The sequence below is a fragment of the Panthera tigris genome, chromosome C1, assembly GCF_018350195.1.
Source record: "Panthera tigris isolate Pti1 chromosome C1, P.tigris_Pti1_mat1.1, whole genome shotgun sequence".
Taxonomy (NCBI): domain Eukaryota; kingdom Metazoa; phylum Chordata; class Mammalia; order Carnivora; family Felidae; genus Panthera; species Panthera tigris.
Window position 1 is genome coordinate 128,697,271 of NC_056667.1, and position 6,908 is coordinate 128,704,178.

The following is a 6,908-nucleotide window of genomic DNA, read 5'->3' on the forward strand; positions in this document are numbered from 1 at the left end:
AAAATAATAATGCTTTTGTTTACAGTGGACTATGATAACTCTATCTTGTCTTTCATACTTCCCTTCTTTGGGTTTTCAATCCCAAACATTCCCCATACTCCCCGTGCATACTTGCAAAGGTGAGCACATGATCCAGGCTCCTGCAATCAGAGGACCCCATCCCCTAGGCCACAGTGACTTAGGAATAGGCATGTGACCCAGCTCAGGCCAATCAGAGTCCTTCTTGGGAATTTTCTACTTAAACTAACAAGAAAGATTCTGTTTTCTCTCTGTTACAGTGTTGGAAGGATAAAAGCTATAGCTATTTGTGCCACATTTCCCAGCCTTAAGGAGGAAACCTATCTAGTATCAAAAAGAATTAAGGTGCAAAGAGAAGCAAAATCAGAGATAAAAGTTAGTCACATCTCCAAAGGGTACATTCACCCCTTACATTACCTTGTGCCTTTTATACAATTCCTCTAGAATACCATGTGAACAGTTCCTCTGGAATTGTGCCACAAAGTAGTCTTAGTAATGAGAAAAAAAAAAATGCAGGTAACTTTGAATACTTAGTTCCAGTCTCCAAGGACCAGGTTCCTACGGCATGTCTTTCAGTCCTATGAAATACCCAACATCCTGTCCGGTTTTATCAGTCTATTAATTACTTTCTTAGCTCGTTTGAATTCCCATCACTTGCAACTGAAAGAGTCCTAAATAATACAAACTTCCTATGACTGTGCAAAATTCTTTCACACAGATAATTTCATTTAGGCACAGAGAATGTGCTATTTTATGGATGACAGAACAAAAAGAGGTTAAGGATTTGCCTGCCACTATAGTCGAGCAGATTCTTTTTTATGTAAGAGAAAATAAAAGGGGGGAACCGGATGAGAATTATATCTAGGTCTCTTCCATGTGGGTTCCGCAAGTTTCCCTCCAGGTTATATTATGCCACATTTATTTGTCTCCAAATTCAGGCTTCCATTTGGGAGGAAGCATTCCTGGATCCTCACCCACTCACTACTGATTCTAAATAAGTGCTCTTCATTCCTCCTTCCCACATTCTCAGTCAAGTGCCTGAACGAAAGCTGACTGTTGAACCCCAACTGTATTTACCAATACCTTTTAATAGTTAATATTTATTTAACAAGTACCATTCTTTATATATCACATTTATTAAGCGCACCAACCACTGTTCTCATTGCTGTACTTGTATTAACTCACTCAGTCCTCAGTAAGTAAGTAAGGTAGGAAATACAATTGTCTTTATTTTATGCATGAGGAAACAGAGGCACCAAAAGATGAGAAATTATATAGCTTGTCTAGGTCACAATGCCAATAAGTGGAGGAGTGTGAATTCAAATGGAGGAATGGCACTCCAGTGTCTGTCTCTGCCTTTGCCTAGATGCACATCACATGGTGCTCAGGTGCTCTATATCGCCTGTGCACCTGTGCCTGACATTGTTAATTCCCACGCTCATATCTTGGGTCTATATTTACTGTTTTGTGACCTCTGTAGAGGTCAGGAATAGCCTGTATTCTTATGGGACCTGATTGCTCCTCCTCTTTTACCTTTCTTGGCTCCTTCTTCATCTATATAACCTATGTGACTAAAGGCAAACTAATGCTCATTGAATCTGCTCAGATGATATTTGTAGCACTTGATCCCACAAACTGACAATAAAAGGATGGACCTAATGTGAGTGAACCCCGTGTTGAACTAACATTGCTGGCAGGGAGTATCTGGGGGGCCCACAAGTAAAAAAAAAAACATTTTCCTTCCTCCTTTTTCCCCTCCTGTTGGCCTTCATAATATGAAATACCAACTGAGATAAATTACTCTCCTCCTGAGAATTATTCACTATATTTACTAAAAGAGTTTGCGCTACATTTGCAAAGAGTTCAAGTATCAAAGACAAATTTGGGTAAACTTAAAAATATAATTTATAGGAAAGATATCAAGTGCTGACAGAATAAAGGGAAAACTGGAAAAGTAGGCTTTGAGGCTGTTAAAGGCTACAAACTTTCAGTTATAAAATGAGTAAGTTCTGAGGGTTTAGTGTATAACATGGTGACTATAGTTAACGATATTATATTGTATACTTGAAATTTGTTAAGAGACTAAATCTTCAATATTCTCACCAAAAAAAAAAAAAAATCTTTATGAGGTGATGCCTATGTTGATTAACTCAATAATGGGAATCATTTCACAATATATACATCTCAAATAAACATATTGTATACTTTAAATATATTATAATTTTACTTGTCATAAAAAGGAAGAAAAACAACTAAGCTTTGAGAAAGAACAGGCAGAAACACAAATCAAAGCAGCTCAACAACGCAACTGGAACCTGGGTCCAAGTGCTGGAGTAAATGAGCTCAAGCAACTTTTTTTTTGATTCAGCTCAAGATTCTAGGCAAGATTAATCAGCTTGAGTTCTGTACCTGGCTTTCAGTTAGGGCATGCAAGACACATGCCTGACATTAATATTCAAAATTCCCATAAGTGAAAAGAAGAAATTCCTTCAAAAGTCACAGAAGATTAAGAATTGTTGATGGTTGTTAGGCAGCCAAACAATAACACAGCAGTGTCTATTCTACAGTAGTGACTTCAGTGCCACAGCCTTGACCATGAGTACTGAGTAAGTTATTCCCAATTCTAGTATCTACATTCAGTGATGGAAGATTGGAAGGTTGCTTTTATTCAAAACTTTATAGAGATGACAAAAAATTTTACTGAGGTCAAATAACTCCATACATGGTAATGTTACCTAGAAACATGTTAAAATACAATGAACTAGAAAGGATACATAGTTTCTGAAACCTGTTTATCTCACATAGAATTTATGATAAACCTGGAACAAGGAGGTGAAGGGAGTGGTTTCTGCCAGAACAGACTCTCCTCTCTGGGTTCCATGATTTTCAATGCTGCGACACCTACTTCTGTTTTCGGGGCCCCACATCTTTGCTCCTTAACTTATTTAAAGTCAAAGTTTGCCTTCCATCAAATATTCTGTTACACTTATGGCAGCACTCTGCCTCTCAGACCTGAACTTTCTAATCTGTGGCTATGTCTTCTCTGATGACTACATCTCTTCAGAGCATCAGTCATCTCTGGGCTGCAACTATGCAATACAGTACACCTTTTAAAAAGGAAATCACTTCTTTGTCATAACAACTGAACACTGATTCTCCTTTGTAAGGAAACATGGATACCATGATAATTTCTGAAAAAGACCACTCAAAATCATTGATCTTTGCTCACTCCAGTCCTTGCACTGAAACCTCAGTGTTAGGTCAAAAAACCTTATTTTAAAATATCTTTTGGGATGTTTACACTTCCTGGATGTTATTCTACTAATAAAATCAATAAAGTCAATCAAAATCCCACCTCCTTACTTGGTAGTAAACATGACCTCCTCTGATGAGCGGAACAGCATTTGTTTCTTATATCTAAAGGTTAAGTCAAATTTAAAAACTCAAGTTTTTTATTTTGAGCAAATGTTCTTCACAATTAGCAATAATGGCATTACACAAATCCATTCAACAAGCAAACTCATTCAGATACTTGGGGTCTTATTTTACTGTTAACTCAAAATGACAGATCCATCAGGATCAATAACAACATCCTATATAAACTCTATTAAAGTTTTTTTTCAGGGCAGACAGGATAGGCTTAGGCTATGCCACGAATTCCCAAATCTTACTGGTTCTCCTCGGCAAAAGTTTATGTCTCATATTCACAGTGATGGTTGCAGATCCTAGCTGATCTCCAGGGCAACTGCTTTCCTTTGAGCTCCAGGAATTAAAGCTTTCTGGAGTCTTTGTGCTACACATGTTTGCACATTCCCAACTCTAGACCCTCCTGTCTCTCTCTCTCTCTCTCTCTGAAATCTATCATTAGCCCTTAGAAATACAGTGGCCTCCCCTCATTAGCTCTCCCTTCCTCTCACATACTCCTCCCTCAGACACTCACATGTGTCATTTCCTCCTCCACATTCCGGAAACTCCCAACTCAGATGCTCATCAACTGCTTAGTTACCTTGACTACTGCCACCTTCTTCTCTGCCAATTCTCCTTTGTCACCTATCCAATCTATTTAAAATTCCTCTGCCAAGATATTCTATTCATATAGCTAAGACCAAGACAGTTACGTCTTCCCACCTATCTCTAACTTCCCTTTCCTCCCTGACTTCTAACTTCTGGCTACTTTTATTTTAATCTATCCAGCAACAAAAATTTACTAACTTGCTTGCAGGATTCTATAAACTATACTAGGAACTCTATTCAAGAAAAAATATGATGCGTTTTCTATCACTAAGCATATTGGGATGTATTGGGATGATAATATAAATGAAAAATAAAACTTAAATATATTTTTAGTCACTACTTTTTGGTAGTTCATGGCCATCAGATGGAGTTCAGTAAAAGGAGATAGAGGCTTAGACTTGAAAATTTTCAAAGCATTTAACTGAGTGGTTTTCAAACATGACCATTCATTAGAATCATCTAGAGATGTTAAAAAATATATATATTTCAAATTACTGACTCATCATCTCTACAGATGGAGGCACTGGAATCTGTAATTACATATGCAAAATATATAATGTATACAATATGGTTACTGTATGTATGTGCACATATGCATGTGTCTGTATGTATGTATAATGTATGTGTGTGTTTATAAACATATCTTCATACATTATAAGTAAAAATAAACACCTTCTCAACTGATTTTCATGATTATTCATGTTTATGTTCCAAGTCTATTCCATTCTTATATTTTGTTAAATCAAAGCCAAAAATAAATTGCAGAAAAGTTTAAGTGCCTTAGCCAAATCACATAACTAATTACTGACAAAACTAGAAGCTCAAACTAGAAGGTAAAAGCAGGTTTCTTGACTCACTACCCTCCCCCCACTCCTCCAATGCTATTTACTCCAAGATGTTGGTTGGAAGATTTAGAACTTCAGCTGAACCTTGAATTGTGGATAGGTTTAATAAGTGTGGGATATTTCAAGGGAAGTTTCTTCCCCACCTCTGATCCTATGCAACTAATTTAAATTCAATGCATATTTTGCATAATTATTGACAGGCTAACATATATAAGGCATGGACACAACGGAAGACAGAAAGATGAATGAGCACACTACCATCCCTCAGGGAGAATTTACCTTTGAGAAGATACTGCCTTCCAAGGTCCTTTTTAGCCTGGGGACTCCTTGGGGAGCTTTGTCAATAAGCAAATCCCTTTTGTCTACCTGAGACTACTGAATCACTATTTCTAGAGTGGGACATAGAAATATGTATTATTAACATGCTTCTCAGTTGATTCTTAAGCATAGTAAATCCTGAGAAACATGGTGGTGGCAAATGAAGACCAAAAAATGGCACAGATGACAAGTAAGATAAAGGTTTTCAGCTCAGAGATGTAAAGAGTATTCTCCAATCTTGTAGTAAGGACAAAGCTATACAAACCGCAAATTAATAATTTTTCTTTAACACATTAAGAAACTGAGGTTGCAGGGCCACCAAGTAACCTGAAGTCTGGGGAGAAACAGTGTTTTCAGGGAGAAACAAGGCCAAGTATTTACTGACTTGAGGCAGACAATACTAGATACAATCTTAGCTGAAAAGAAGATGTAGCTAAAACATTTAAACAAATTGCTAGAGGATGAGAATGAACTAGCATGAGAGTGCCAACTCCTAAGGATCTCAGCTATAGAGGACTTTACGCACTCTTGCAGGCTTGGACTCCATGAATCCCACCAGACACTCACAGGGAAGGTCAGGGAGAATCCTGAGAAGGCTTTTCTTGGGGTGCTGGTAGAGGAGGAAACACTAGCTGCTGCCAAAACCCTGGCTCAACCCATCACCTCTATGTCTCCTACAAAACAAAAGCCTTAATATGCAGGGGGAAGAAGAAACAGTGAAACCAATTACCTTAGGGCACTATTGGAAGCCCATTGCATTTGGGGGACAAAACAGAAGAAAGCAAGCTCTACCCCTCTGAGTGGGGCCAGAACTCCTACCAATTGTGAAATGGATAGACTTTGAGGGCATTATGCTAACTGAAATAAGATAGAGAAAAACAAATACCATATGATTTCACTTATATGCAGAATCTAAAAAAACTGAACTCACAGAAACAGAGAACAGACTAGTGGTTGCCTGAGATGGGGCGGGGCAGGGGGCAGCAGAGAGGTGGAGGAAATGGGTGAAGGTGTTTTAAAGAGAAAAAAAAAAAAAAAAAAGTAAGTCCTGATCAAAACCCTGAACAAGAGCCTTCCAACCAACTGAGCCTAGTCAGCCAACAGAACTGAGAGAAATAAATAAAGTGGCTACTTTAAGCCCCAAAATAGAAAAAAGAATTGGTAGGGTCAAAGGCTATATCTCATCTTGAGAAACATTGAAATAGCCTATATCTAAAACTGGGTTAGTTGTAGGATTTTTATTCCTAAATCAAATTTCTCATAACCTTACATGCTTCATTTGTATTTGATCAATTTGGAGTTCTTGTCTCTCCTTGGTAAGATTAAGTCTGGTTGTTGAAAGATCTGGGTGCCTATTTATTTAGGATCTCTAAAAAGTATCATAATATGCATTCACTTTATGTCTTTAATAACCAAAAGTTTGCTTTATCAACAAAGTATAATGAAGTCAAAATTAACTCACTGGGTTACTCTCTTCTAGTGCAGAACTGAGGTCTGTATATTAGGTAAACTGCCTAATCTAAAACATGTATATTTTATATTATCCCAGATGTTCTACCAAAGTTACTACTAATTTTATTGGATCATTTTTTCTCCATATAGATGAAATTTTCTGAATGGCATTACCCTGTACTTCCTTCAACTAAGATTTGTCTAATGACCTCAAAGAAATTCTTGTTAGGCTTTTGCTGTATATTTAGTTTTATTTCCCCT